This window comes from Drosophila yakuba, chromosome 2R (assembly GCF_016746365.2).
Source record: "Drosophila yakuba strain Tai18E2 chromosome 2R, Prin_Dyak_Tai18E2_2.1, whole genome shotgun sequence".
Lineage (NCBI taxonomy): Eukaryota > Metazoa > Arthropoda > Insecta > Diptera > Drosophilidae > Drosophila > Drosophila yakuba.
The window spans coordinates 7,509,878-7,515,877 of record NC_052528.2 but is presented as its reverse complement, the minus strand read 5'-3'; the positions used below and the strand labels follow the sequence as shown (position 1 = coordinate 7,515,877).

The 6,000-nt window shown below is 39.9% G+C and overlaps 1 long non-coding RNA gene across 1 annotated transcript; it reads right to left on the bottom strand.

Annotated features, from left to right (window-relative positions):
* Nucleotides 1-3,807: 3,807 nt before the first annotated feature.
* On the bottom strand, nucleotides 3,808-4,443 carry LOC120321143. Its single transcript, XR_005560718.1, has 2 exons — nucleotides 4,304-4,443; nucleotides 3,808-4,226 (listed from the first exon to the last, which is right to left on the bottom strand). It is a non-coding gene; the product is annotated as an uncharacterized LOC120321143 (long non-coding RNA).
* Between the last annotated feature and the right edge of the window lie 1,557 nt (nucleotides 4,444-6,000).

Here is a 6,000-nt window from a genome sequence, read left to right as displayed (position 1 = left end):
GATTGAGGTACATGTTTTGAAATAAATTATTCTAAAGATTTCCCTTTCGCCAAATTGAGCTGTTTCAACTCAAATTAACCCATAAAACTTTTGTGAGTGTCAAGCTTGACGTTTTTGAACTCCCAGCATAAATCCAAAAAATAACAGCAAACTGTTGAACCCAAAACTATTAAATCCAGCCATCCAGAAACGCCTCTTAAACTCAACAGGAAAATGACTCCAACATGGGACTTGGGAAAAAGTTTGGTGTTTATTTTCGTGCCGTCAAATTGCCGGGACAGCTTTAACCCATGGTGGCGATTGTATATTGTGGAAAATGTACAAGTAATTTTTAATAGACTTGCAACGCTTGGACGCATAATATGGCCAACTTTACGGAGCACACAAGAGGTACGAGCTTGAACTTTTTAATACAACTTCAAAGTTGCATTTGCATGACTTAGGCAAAAGTTTTGTTAGACCCCAACATCCCCTTAACCCCCTGCTGCCCTGCGGCGTTGACGATCTCTGGCAGTTGTTCGACTCGAGCAAATAAACAATTTTTCAATGAAGAAATTCTCTCTCGGCCAAAAATGCAAAAATCTTTATAAATATTCAAATTCCTTGCAGAAGGTTTCAACTCGAACTTCTTTTTTTGATCTATGCAATGGTGGTCACACAAATACTTATGGGCTCTGGCCCACATTTTTTTCATTTTATCCAAACGCACAAGCATGTTTTGTGAAACCAAACAGATATACAATTTAAGCACCTATGCAGGTCTGATTTTGTACAATGTTGATATGTTTAAGCAATGCAAACGGTTCTATTGTGTTGCCCACGACTGTTTATATGCATTTCACAGGACTTGCGATGTTTATTTTAATTCTCGCTCTCTTTCTTCGGTCCGCTTGAAGTAAGAATTATTATATAAAAATAGTCAACGGAGGAAAAGGAGTGAACTTCTGGCAAAAGTTTTTCTTGGCAATTGAAAAGCCAACTTCAATGGCACTCCCCTACGTCTGTGTGTGTGTGTTATTTTTGTGTTAGCTGCAAGTGCTGTGCAAATATCTTTTTGTGTCACGTCTGGAAACCAGTTAAGAGGTTGAGGTCAATACGAATTCAAAAGAGATGACAGGTGCAACTAAGCCACATGGAATTCCTGGTGAAAATTCCGTCATAATGTTGCCTTCTGCTGTCAATAATGTTGCAAAATAACTTCAAAGATTCGTTTCATTTGTTGGTTTAAAAGTGGGATTTCTTTTTCTTTGCCTTTGGTGTCATTTTATTTTGGAATGAGTTTATTGACGGCTTGTGTAAAATATTAAATACTGAATCTAGTTGCAGAACTTGCAGCAATTGTTTAAGCGTTAGCCCTTACCTGCCTGAAATCTTCGCCTTTTCGCGCTGTGGCGGCTTCACAGAAATCTGAACCCCCATTATCAGCACCACCACACCACCGCAGCACTTAGAACATGTGGCCAAGTGAAGTAAATTGGTGGGGCAACCACCTGTCGCGAGCGGAGCCCCAATAAATAAGTCGCAGACAGTGGGCGAGAGTGAATGAGGGAAGACTGGGGCTCAAAGCTGGAACATTTTAATAACTTTTTGACGCTCTCTCCTAATACACACACGCACACTAACACACCACCCCCATCCAGAGCCACGCCCCTCGCCCACACAAGTAGGCGCGTTTCATGTTATTGAAGTCGTAAATAAAAAGGTTGCCGCACGGGCGAGCTGAAATGTATGCTACATTAAATTGCGGTTGGCGTGTAAATAAGATTTCGTGTTAAGTTTCACGAAAGACGCCGCTCCAATTTAATTAAAAACCGTGTGAGGTCCCAGACATGATGTGTGGCTTATATGTATACATAAATGCAAAATATATCCTGCAAGTCATTGAATTCATTTCAATGCTAAATTGTGCGAAGTTATTTGCTTTAAGTAAAGTAAAATTTAGTTTTGTAAGCATTTAGAAGAATTTAACCCACTTAAACTCAACTCTTCTCGCTTTAAATCTGCTTTATTGATTTCATTTGCTTGGTCAATCCCTTCAAGTTATGTATTTAAATTAGATCCAGGCTAGTAGTTTTCTTGACTCTGTTAGCCAGTTTCTGTGACTGCAGTAAACCGTTCTTCGAAATTAATTTATAGGGTCCTGTGTGCAAGGACACTTTGCGACTACGAGCTGCACAATTGGCTTAAATTGTTCATGAAATGCAATGAAATGAAGTAAGAAAAAGTCATTTTAATATTGCGGCATTGCGGCGCGGCAAAGAGAGCGCAAAGCGGGTCAAGGATGCGCCGCTAAAGGACATCGCCGGTTGACAAGGCTCGGCTTTGGTTTCTCACCCATTTATATCCCCACCCACCCACTAGCTGTGTGGCCTGTGCGGATTTGCAATTAATGTTGCCTTCAACTTTGGCCCACGCCCCATCGACCTTTGCGCCTCCCTTTTGCAGTTGCCACGTTGTAAATTTGCTTAAATGAAAGTGCGAGCGCGAATTTAATTAGAATCTGCTCCTTGGGTTTTGGCCAGGCTATTTTCTGGATCTGTTTCTCTTGCCGTGGTCCGCTGAGACCTTATTTTCCGCTCTTTTTTCCAATTACTTGAATTTTCCACTTTGCTCAGCAACACGTGATGCTAATTGATGTTGTTGTTGTTGCCGCCGCTGCAAGTGAAGTTAATGTGAACTTAACCAAATTAGTTGAATCAACTAAATGGAGGAAGCGGTTTACGCTCAGAGCTTTTGCCTTTCGTTTTTAATAAGCTGGTGCAATTTGAAATTTTCCAGCAAATGACGCGTTTTATAAACGCGAAGGACGCGACTATTAGATACCTTTTTATTAGCTAACAGAGAGGAAAGGAATAAATGGGAATGCAATCTATAAGACGAGTTCTTCAGAGAACAATAAATAAACAATAAATGAACAATATTAATACTTACTTATAAACGTTATTATAGATTCGTTGAAAAGTATGTAACAGGCAGGAGGAAGTGTTTAAAGTATTTATATTCTCAATCAATAGCCGAGTCTATCTGGTCAAGTCCGCTTGTCCGTCTGTCTGTCCGTATGAACGTCGAGATCTCAGGAACTATAAAAGCTAGAAAGTTGAGATTCAGCAAGCGGACTCCAGAAACAGACGCAGCGCAAATCTTTTGACCCACGCACCAAAACTGCCAGGCCCACACTTTTGAAAAATATTTTGATATTTTACCACTTTTTTGTTAGTGTCGTAAATTTCTCTCTACTTGCCAAAGAAATGTCAGTGTTGATATTTCTCCCTTGCACTTCCACTAGCTGAGTAACGGGTATCAGATAGTCGGGGAAGTCGACTGCTTTCTATTTTGTATTTAAATCATAATTAGCTTACAGAAAATTTTTTAACGCTCTGACTGCACAAGTAAATATAAATATTAAAAATACTTAAATATATATTTATTTAAGTGATGTTTTGCCAAAAGTGATTTACCTAATATATCTTTAAATGCTTCTTGTTCAGCCATCTAAAAATCACTCAACCTGATTGATTTAAGGGTTAAATGTAATCGTTTCCTGTTTCTGATCAATTTTTTGTGATTGTATATGATTTGCTTTTTCTGCGGCCAATGCAAAAAAAAAATTTCACCAACCGGGGCAAACAGAGCATTTTTTCAAATGGTCCTGGTCGACAATTGAATAATATATGCTATAATAATAAAAACTAACACCAGCAGAACGATGAGCGACAACCGAAGGCAGAAAAGAGCAAAGGACGAATAACATGAAACATAAATAAAATTGGAAACGCTGGGAAAAACAAGGAAAGAATGCGGGGAAAATATATTTACAATGTTTATTGTTGTGCTTCGTGGAGCGCAAATACATTTCGCATGCAAATATCAAATGTGATTCCGTATGCAGCTCCGTAAATGCAAGAGTATGTCACATGCATTTAAAATGGGAGTGAAAGTGGGAGTGCAGCGTGATTTACGTGGTCACTTTCTGGGGCGCTTAAAATACACTTTCTAGCCAAGATCGAAATGCGGAGTTATGGCAGGCCACAGGGGGTGAAACAGTCCTTCTTCAAGTTTCTTTGACATTTTGCATGTGGCCGGTTTGGCTTGTGGCTAATTGCTGCCATTCAGCCTTCCTGGTTCGACAAATATCCTTCCCAGGACTCTCGGCCTGCCAATGTCTGTTTCCCAGCTCCAATCCAGTCTGGGCTAATTCAGTGCACGTGTTGAGCTCACCCTATGCACTGCGAAAAATGGTTTTTAAAAAATACTGAAGAGCCCATTCGTCATACAACTAAAACTTTAGAAACGTTTAACTCACAAATACGTTTGTCGAACTAGTTTCAGTTTCACCTTTATACATTTCTCTAATTTCCCATAGTTTATCGGTGAAGTGGCACGCATAAGCAGAACTAGAACGATATCCTTCGCCGCCTTTTTCAACCCAGTTTTCCCGCTCCCGCTCCCAGTCACAAGTTGTTAAAAACTAATCAATCTTTCAAACTTGACTAAAGGTTCTGCCTTCGCTTTGACTGACTTTGACGCGCCACGCCCACTAGTTCTAACGCCCGCCCCTACCGCCCATCGCCTATGTATGTGTATCTACCGAACTTATATGCGAGTTTGTATGTGTGTGTGAGTTTGTGTTTGAGTAGTGTCAGTTTTTCACTCCAGTTGCGTTTTTTTCTGGGTTCTATTTCAGGTTTTTTTTTTGTGTGTTCATCGTGGAAAATCTAGTAGTAGTTTGGTCTTAAATCAAATTCAGTTGGAGAGATGGGGTGCAGAAAAAGAACAGAAAGGAGTGTTGGTTGAGCTTTATGGAATGTTGCCATTGACACTTCAACTCGAGCAGCCCCACATCCGAGTACCTCCTTCGATTAGCCTTCGATTGCCAGAACCAATTTGTGGTTGCCACACGATTGTTGTTGGGTATCCCTTTCGTTTCGTGGTTTGATTGATGTGGTGTGCGTGTGTGATGAACAGGTGCAAAATCACCTGTCGCTGACAAGTGTCTGCAAATAGTCGGGTCTTAACTATAATTGCCGTATAAATACTGTTGGAATGCATTCCAGCTTTCAAAAATTCTGTGGTGCGATTATTATAAGGTGTAAACTCCTTTGTTTTTATTTCCAAATAGTATGTACATCAGAGAACTGCAAGAGTGGCATTTTTTGCCACCCTGATCACACTCAACAATTTTGAGTGCGCGTGCCACTCACACCGGTTTTCGCGGGTACATACAAACACCCGCTCAAAATATTCGGGTGTCTGCAAACACCCTGGTGCCTGCGCACCCGAATCAATGCCGCACTCTACGTAGCTGTGTTAAAATTTTTAATATTTGCTTTCCATATTTAACTTTATAAATGAATAATTTTTCTTTTTAAAATTATAAAAAAAAAAACAAGCAGCCACAGAAGCCGCAGCCAAAAGTCAGAAAGTTAAGCGTCCCTCTCCATTTCCCCCCAGGTACTCACCCCTTTCCACGTCAGAGCTGGTTGTAGCTCTTGGAAAGCTAACTCAGGCACTTCCTCCAGTGGGTTCAAATCACATTATTGATATCCCCTGCTGCCACATAAAATCATTGCACCACTCACTCACAATAAGTATTTATTTATATTAAAAACAAGAGAGAACGCTATAGTCGAGTTCCCCGACTATCTGATACCCGTTACTCAGCTAGTGGAAGGGAGAAGGAGAGTCTTAAACACAGTTTTTGGCGGTTTGTAGGCGTTATAGTGGGCGTGGCAGAAAGTTGTTTGGCAAATCGATAGAATTTTACAAGACTAATAAAAAAATGAAAACATATCAAAACATTTTTCAAAAGTGTGGTGTTTCTGAAATTTACAAGACCAATACAAAAATGAAAAAATATCAAAACATTTTTTAAAAGTGTGGGCGTAGCAGCTTTGGGCGGTTTGTGGGCGTTAGAGTGGGCGTGGCAAAAAGTTTTTTGGCAAATCGATAGAAATTTACAAGACCAATACAAAAATGAAAAAATATCAAAACATTTTTTAA